Source organism: Chiloscyllium plagiosum, unplaced genomic scaffold (genome assembly GCF_004010195.1).
Source record: "Chiloscyllium plagiosum isolate BGI_BamShark_2017 unplaced genomic scaffold, ASM401019v2 scaf_68, whole genome shotgun sequence".
NCBI classification, from domain to species: domain Eukaryota; kingdom Metazoa; phylum Chordata; class Chondrichthyes; order Orectolobiformes; family Hemiscylliidae; genus Chiloscyllium; species Chiloscyllium plagiosum.
The window spans coordinates 53,111-60,263 of NW_025215306.1; the positions used below are offsets into that span (position 1 = coordinate 53,111).

At 45.2% G+C, this 7,153-nt stretch overlaps 1 pseudogene; it reads left to right on the forward strand.

Moving 5' to 3' along the window:
- Positions 1-6,794, forward strand: part of LOC122548270 — a 10,426-nt pseudogene extending 3,632 nt beyond the window's left edge.
- Positions 6,795-7,153: the final 359 nt, after the last annotated feature.

Genomic DNA, 7,153 nt, shown 5'->3' on the forward strand with positions numbered 1-7,153 from the left:
AGAGTCAAGCACATCACTGGGGGGGGGGGGGGTGTAGTGAAGTGTAGGCCAGAACTGGTAAGGATGGCTGATGTTTCTTTCCTGAGGGACATCTGTGAACTAAATGGTTTTCTGACAACTTACAATGGATTCATGGTTATAATTAATTTCTTAATTCCAGGTATTCATTGACTTCAAATTTTACTATCTACTGTAGTGGGGTTTGAACCTGGGTTTCCCCAGAACATTATCTGGGTCTCTGGATTAACAATCCAGTGATGCTGGGCTATCATCAATCTCTCCTTTTTTATAGTGCACATTCTCCAGTTACAATAACATCCTTAAATCTTTCCTCCACCCTCCAGTTTAACATGTGTCCCATAGAACGCATTCTGGAATTGTACACCATATTCCAGAAGTGGCCCCACCAATATCCCATACAGCAGTAACCTCTGACAATGCAGAAGTCAATCCTCTCTGCTCACTAAAACCAAACAGCCAGAAAAGCTCACATCCCTCCATTGTGAAATCTGAGTGGAAAAACTCTTGATTTCCACTTGGGGAAAAGAAGTTGTTTAACTATAACATTGAATGCTAAACAAACTATCAAATCTGCCCTTCTTTCTCTACTGTCTGACCCAACTTTACAGAAAGATGTTCCAATAGGGCCATTTTGTAAACATTAACTTTATCTCAAGTCCACACAGTCTCTCTCTGTCTTCCTTCTGGTCTTCTGATTCTGCTGTCTTCTTCCTGGGTCATATTACTTTAACTCCTTCTTAAAAGGAAAGCAGTTTTGATAGTGCATTCTGAGGTTTCTTTCTGAAGTGTTTATTTCTCCAGATGGCAGTTGCTCTGACCAACTTCAATGCCCTTGTATTCTATGTTCTCTGAACAACACCTCTCTGGTCCAATGTTTTCAATAAAATAGGTCCAGACTCAGTTGGGTTTTGGTATCCTGTGCACTAAAACTATCATCAATTAACAGCCAATTGTCACAAATCTATTTTGGATCCAGCTGTCTCTTGGCTGTACTTTAAAATTCAAATACTTTCCATCTTGTAGTTGTACACTTTTGTGACTGTAAACACATGGCATCCCAACTCTGAAGCAAGCAGGCCAAATGCTGCCTTCACCACCCTATCTACCTGTGGTGCCCCATTCTAGGAACTGTGCACCTGAACCTCCAGTTCTAGTTGGCAATACTTTCCCAGGGGCCTACTGTTAAATAGATGCTACCCTGATTTGCCTTGCCAAAATGCATACTTCATGTTCTAACTATTAAAATTCCATCTGCCACTTTTGTCCATCTAATCAGTCCTGTAGTACTGACTGAACCTCTTCACTGACCATTAGCCCTATTTTAGTGTCATCCAACACTTTACCCACAACTGAAGTAAGGCTCACTAGTCTATAATTACCAAGTTGTCTCCACTCTCCTTTGCCAGGGGCAACATTTGCTATCCTCCAATCATCTGGCACTATTCCTGTAGACAATGACAAATCAAAGCCCAAGGCTTTGCAGTCTCTAACTTCCCAGAGAATCAGGATAAATCCATCCTGCCCAAGAAACTTATCTATTTTCACTCCAGAATTGCTAACATTTATGAACTTCAATCCTGTTTAGCCTAAGCCTGTATTTCAGTATTTGCCATGACAATGTTGTTTCTCTAGTGTGAAAATGACAGTTCATTTAATGCTTCCCCATCTCCTTGAACTCCACACACAACTTCCCACTACTGTCCTTGACTGGCCCTAATCATAGTCTAGTCATTCTTTTTTATTCCTGACATAGCTATAGAAAGATTGTAGGTTTTCCTTGATCCTACCTGCCAAAGACTTGTCCACTCCTGGCTTTCTTAGTGCTCGCTCTAGGTCTTTCCTGGCTAACCTGTAACTCGAGCACCCTAACTGTGCCTTCGTCTCTGCTTTACATAAGCCTGTTTCTGTCCCTTGACAAGAGATTCAATGTTAGTAAACCAGTCCCTCACTTGACCACTTCCTCCTTGTCTGACAGGTACATATTTATCAACTACCCAGTAGCTGTTCCTTGAATAGCCCCACATTTCAACTGTATCCATCCCTGCAGTTTCTGCCCCATCTGATGCATCATATTGGCATTACATTTGCCTTCCCCAGGTATAATTTGTGCCCTGCAGAACATAACTATCCCTTTCGATCACTAGTAAATAAAACTGAATTGTGGTCACTATCAAAGTGCTCAGCTACCTCCAAATCTAACACTTGGCCAGTTCATTGGATTTGGCACTAGGTAATGTGGCCTCAACACCTGTCCATTTCCTGTCAGGAAACCCTCCTGTGCACAAACTGGCCAATCTAGTATGAGTGTTTCAGTCAATATTTGTAAAGTTGAAGTCTCCCATGATTGCCCTGTTACTCTTGCTTGTATCCAGAATCATTGTTGCATCTCCCAGGACTATTCAGAGGCCTATGGAAATCTCCCAACAGGGTGACCTCTTTCCTGTTTCTAACTTCAGCCCATACTACTCAGTAGAAAAGTCCTCCAATGTCCTTCCTGCCACTGTACTACTGCCAGTCACTGACCATGCCACACCTCCCCCTCTTACCACCTTTTCTGTTCTTATTGAAACATCTAAAATTCCAGAACCTGCACCAACCCTCTCTCCATGTCTCTAAAATGGTCACAACATCTTAGTCCCAGGTACCAACCCATGCTGCCAGGTCAAGATGCTCCTGACATTGAAGTAGGCACAATTCAAACCACCTTCCACACTTCAAACACATTTACAGCCTCAACCTTATTTCTGACCTCACTACTGAACCTTCTGTACACTAGTGAGAATTCTGGTTTCTATCCTCTGCTGAATTAGTTTAAATCTTCCTGAGAAGCGTTAGCCAACTTCCCCTGATCAGGATATGGGTACCACTGAGTCAGATCTCTACCATTCCACTTGTAGAGGCTCCACCTACCCTGAATGAGCCCAGTATTCAAGTATCTGGAACCCTCTGGCACTATGCCTGTAGCCATTTGTTCAACTCTTTCCCCCTATTCCCCTCACTAGAACATGGCACAGTTAACAACCAGAGAACTTTGTAACTAAGCTTTCACCCTAGCTTCCCAAATTTGTCTTGCATCCACATTCCCTTCCTGCCTTTTCCTATGTGGAACACAACTTGGGGCTGCTCCCCTCCCTTAAGGATCCTGAAAATCTGATCAGATGTCAGACCCTGACACCTGGGAGGCAACACCCCAACCCTGGGTGTCTCATTCCCACAGAATCTCTCATCTGTCCCCCTAACTAGTCCCCAATGACTAATGTTCTCCTCTCCCATTCTGAGAAACAGGGACAGACTGTCAGAGACCTGTACTCCATGGCTTACCCCAGTAAGTCTCCACCCCCCCATCAAACAGTATTCAAAACCATTCCATTTCTGAGGAGAATGGCCACAGGGATCCCTGCACTCTATCTGTTTTTCCATCCCCTCACTAACCCATCTACCATTTCCTGTATCTGAGGTGTGAGTATCTCTTGTAACTCGTCTCAATTACCCCCTTAGCCTCCTGAATGATCTGAAGTTTGTCAAGCTCCAGTTCTCTGGTTGCAGAGGAGCTGGGTGCACTTGCTGCAGATGAAGTCAGTGGGGGCACTGGTAACCCTTGCCTCTCCCCTCCTATAGGAGCATTCACTGCTTGAAATCTATTCCCAAAGTGATTTTTAAAAAAAGAAAAAATGGCTGGTAACCTTACCAATCCAGTACATGAACATTTTTTGATTGGAGGATGGTTGGGAGACACCACCTAAGTGTTTCAGGTAAAGCAACCACACATTATACTCAACAGTTCTGTCTGCTTCTCCTCCTCTGAGGAGAGTTTACCTTCCGCGCAGCTGCCAATCCCCCTCCTCTGCTGCTGAGAAATGGAGGCTACGGACCCTTGAGGTAAGCCTCCATCTGGCTCTATTTTGAAGTCAATTTGGCCTTGTATTATCTTTATTCCATGTAATCTAACCTTGCTAACAAGACTACCACATGGAACCTTAGTAAAAGCTTACAATGGTAGACATCAACACACTTCAATCTTCAGTCTCTTGTCACCTCTTCAATAAAGTCAAGTTAGTGAGACAACTTTCCACACACCAGGCCATGCTGACCATCTCTAATAGTCTTTCCGTTCCAAATGCATGCAAATCTTGTCCCTCTGAATCCCCTCCAACAGTTTTAGCCTCCCTCCAGCTCTGTTCTGATCCAGACTTTTCAGAAACTGAGGCTCAATGGAATGCAGTGACCTTCCCACCTTCAAACTATTTCCAATCAGTCCTGGTTTTACCCAGCACTGCTTGGTGCAGGCCTCTGTACAATTTCCACAGACCAGTATGGTTTTCTCTGGGTGAGACCGCTACGGACTTCAATTCAGAATAAATATTTATCACTTGTAATTTGTTGTATTTCACTGCAGTGTGCACAGCAGATGGCCAGTTCATTGTAGCGATCACCAGGAACCTGACCCGTCCTGCCCTCAACCTGTCATCTCTGTACGTGAAAGATGGACATGAAGCTGAATGCAGGCCTAAGCTCATCACAGCGGAACTTGTAGCCTTCCGCTTCCCAATTACCTCTTGTGGCTCGACCCAGCGGGTGAGTATTGGAGGCTCCAGCATTCTGTCCCTCTGAACGGGCCAGCTCCCTATTAAACAGTGTCTTCCCTTGCAGGAGGAGAATGGGAGCTTTGCAAGTACAAGGGGGAGCATGAGGCAGGCTTACAAATCAATGTCTCCGTTTACACCCTCCCTCCTCCACTAGCTGCTTCTGAAGATGGGATCCTGAGGCTGGAGCTGCGAATAGCAACAGGTAGTGCTGCCCTGGTAATAAGAGCACTGGGAATTGTATCCCTTCAGGGGAGTGACCGTTTTGGTTTGTTCTCCTTCTTTTATTTTTGTCTGTTAGATGGCAGCTACAACTGGTGGTACAGGGACAGTGACTACCCCATTCAGAGAATCCTTCAGGAGTCGGTGTTTGTTGAGGTTCGTGTGAAGGATCGCACTGACCCAATGATAGTCCTGAGATTGCGTGACTGCTGGGCAACCCCTGTGCCAGCCCCTGACCATGAGGTGCAGTGGAGTCTCCTGGTGGATGGGTAAGGACTCTGAATGGAGTGATATGTATTCTTGTAATTGTCACAGTAAAATGTGTATAACATCATGTACAGTGTCAATACTTTGTGCCTTTTCTTCCAATCATGGTTCACTTGTGAATTCCACTTATTTGATCTTCCTTCATGATCTTGGACTTGTCCTTGGTTAAGAATGTGCCTTAATGCTGCCAAGGCCTTTCCTCTTTGGAAGAGGATTGTAAGATTGACTGACGACAATCTCCTGCCCCACCTTGAATAGAAAACTCCTCATTGCACCCTCATAGGGACTCTCCAACAACATCTCTTCAGCATCCACTTTGTGAAGTCTTCCATGATTTCCAGATCAAATCTATCTTCCCTCCACTGACAGAAGACCCTGCTGTTTCAACCTGATGGTCTGCTAACCAAACATCTATCTTGGTTAATGTTGTCCCAACACCACGAGCTGCCTGCTGTCACTGACACCTTGTCAAATTAGTTTCTTGAAATCTCTCTCCAAAACCACAGGTTTCCCATCAGTGCTATTTGATGTTTCCTCCAATGACCAATCCATTTTTCAGTTGTGGATTGCAACTAAGGACTCTAACTTTAGCTCTGTCAAAATGAGCTGAAAGATAACTGGCCTGTCATTTGAGCTTTTCAATATGCTTGGAATGTTCTAAAAGTCAATGACAAAGTAGATCTCAAGACCCTTAGACCAAGTCCATTACTTCCTGGTGGAAGATGGGATTGTGATATGCTTGCCCCTCTTGGCACCCTCCTTGCAGTTGCTACCTGATTTTTTTTTTTATTATTTGCAATCTATTTCTGGTTTGGTTTGAGCTCTTGGTCACCTGAACTTCTTCTGTTTTCAGGTGTCCCTATGAAGGTGATGACTATCTGACCCTCCTACACCCAGTAGGTGTCTCTTCTGGCCTGCAGTTCCTAACCCATCACAAGCGGTTTGAAGTGAAGACATTTGTTTTCTTGGATGGAGTGTCTGAGCAGCCCCTCTCTGGACAGGTAACCAAATGGAAGGAATGAGGCCAAGCTCATGAAATCCTCTTGTCGTCTCTGTACTACAACCTGGGATATTGATCTCCAGGAAGCTCCCCTAAAGTCTCTCCTTCTTTCTAGGTTTACTTGCACTGCAGTGCTGAGGTTTGCTCTCCCTCTGCTCAGGATGACTGTACAACCAGATGTGGTCCAAGTGAGTTCCTTGATGCTCTCATTAAGCTGAGACCCACCCCTCATTCATGATCTGAACATCCCCTAAATGCAATTAACAAGGACACAGCATCCTGGCTGTAGTGTCAACATGGATTCTAACCATCTCCTGTCCCCCTCCAACAGGGACACGCAGGAGTGCTCTCCTCCATGAGGGGACCTTGGTAAGTGCTCCTGGTCCAGTTGTTCTCCTGGAAGTTGAGAACAGCCAGTCTAAGCAGCTGCTTAATGAGAATGGTAAGTGATGTTCCTTGTTTAGTTCACCTGAGCATCTTTTCCAATGTCTGAACCCCTTCCTTTTTCCCCATAGGTGCTGCTGGATCTCCTGTTCTGATTGGAGTAGCTGTTGGGTTTCTGGTGTTCCTGTTGATGCTGATGGTTGCAGTGTACAGAATGAAGAACCCAGCCCAGTCTGTCCCCAGTGTCATGAGATTGGCCTGTAGACCCTGAGTACAAATAAACCAGACAGAAACCTGTCCCTGGTGTCTGAAATGAAGCTGTGCAGTCTTGTTGGAAGTGAGTTTGAATTGTGGTTCAGTAATTGGGGAAGGGACAGCAATTACAGGTGGCACAGTGGTTAGCACTGCTGCCTCACAGCGCCAGAGACCTGGGTTCAATTCCCGACTCAGTCGACTGACTGTGTAGTTTGCACATTCTCCCCGTGTCTGTGTGGGTTTCCTCCGGGTGCTCCGGTTTCTTCCCACAGTCCAAAGATGTGCTGGTCAGGTGAATTGGGCAATTTTGCATGGCCATAGTTAGGTATGGGGTAAGTGTCGGGGTATGGGTGGGTTGCGCTTTGGCAGGTCGGTGTGGACTTGTTGGGCTGAAGGGCCTGTTTCCACACTAAGTAATCTA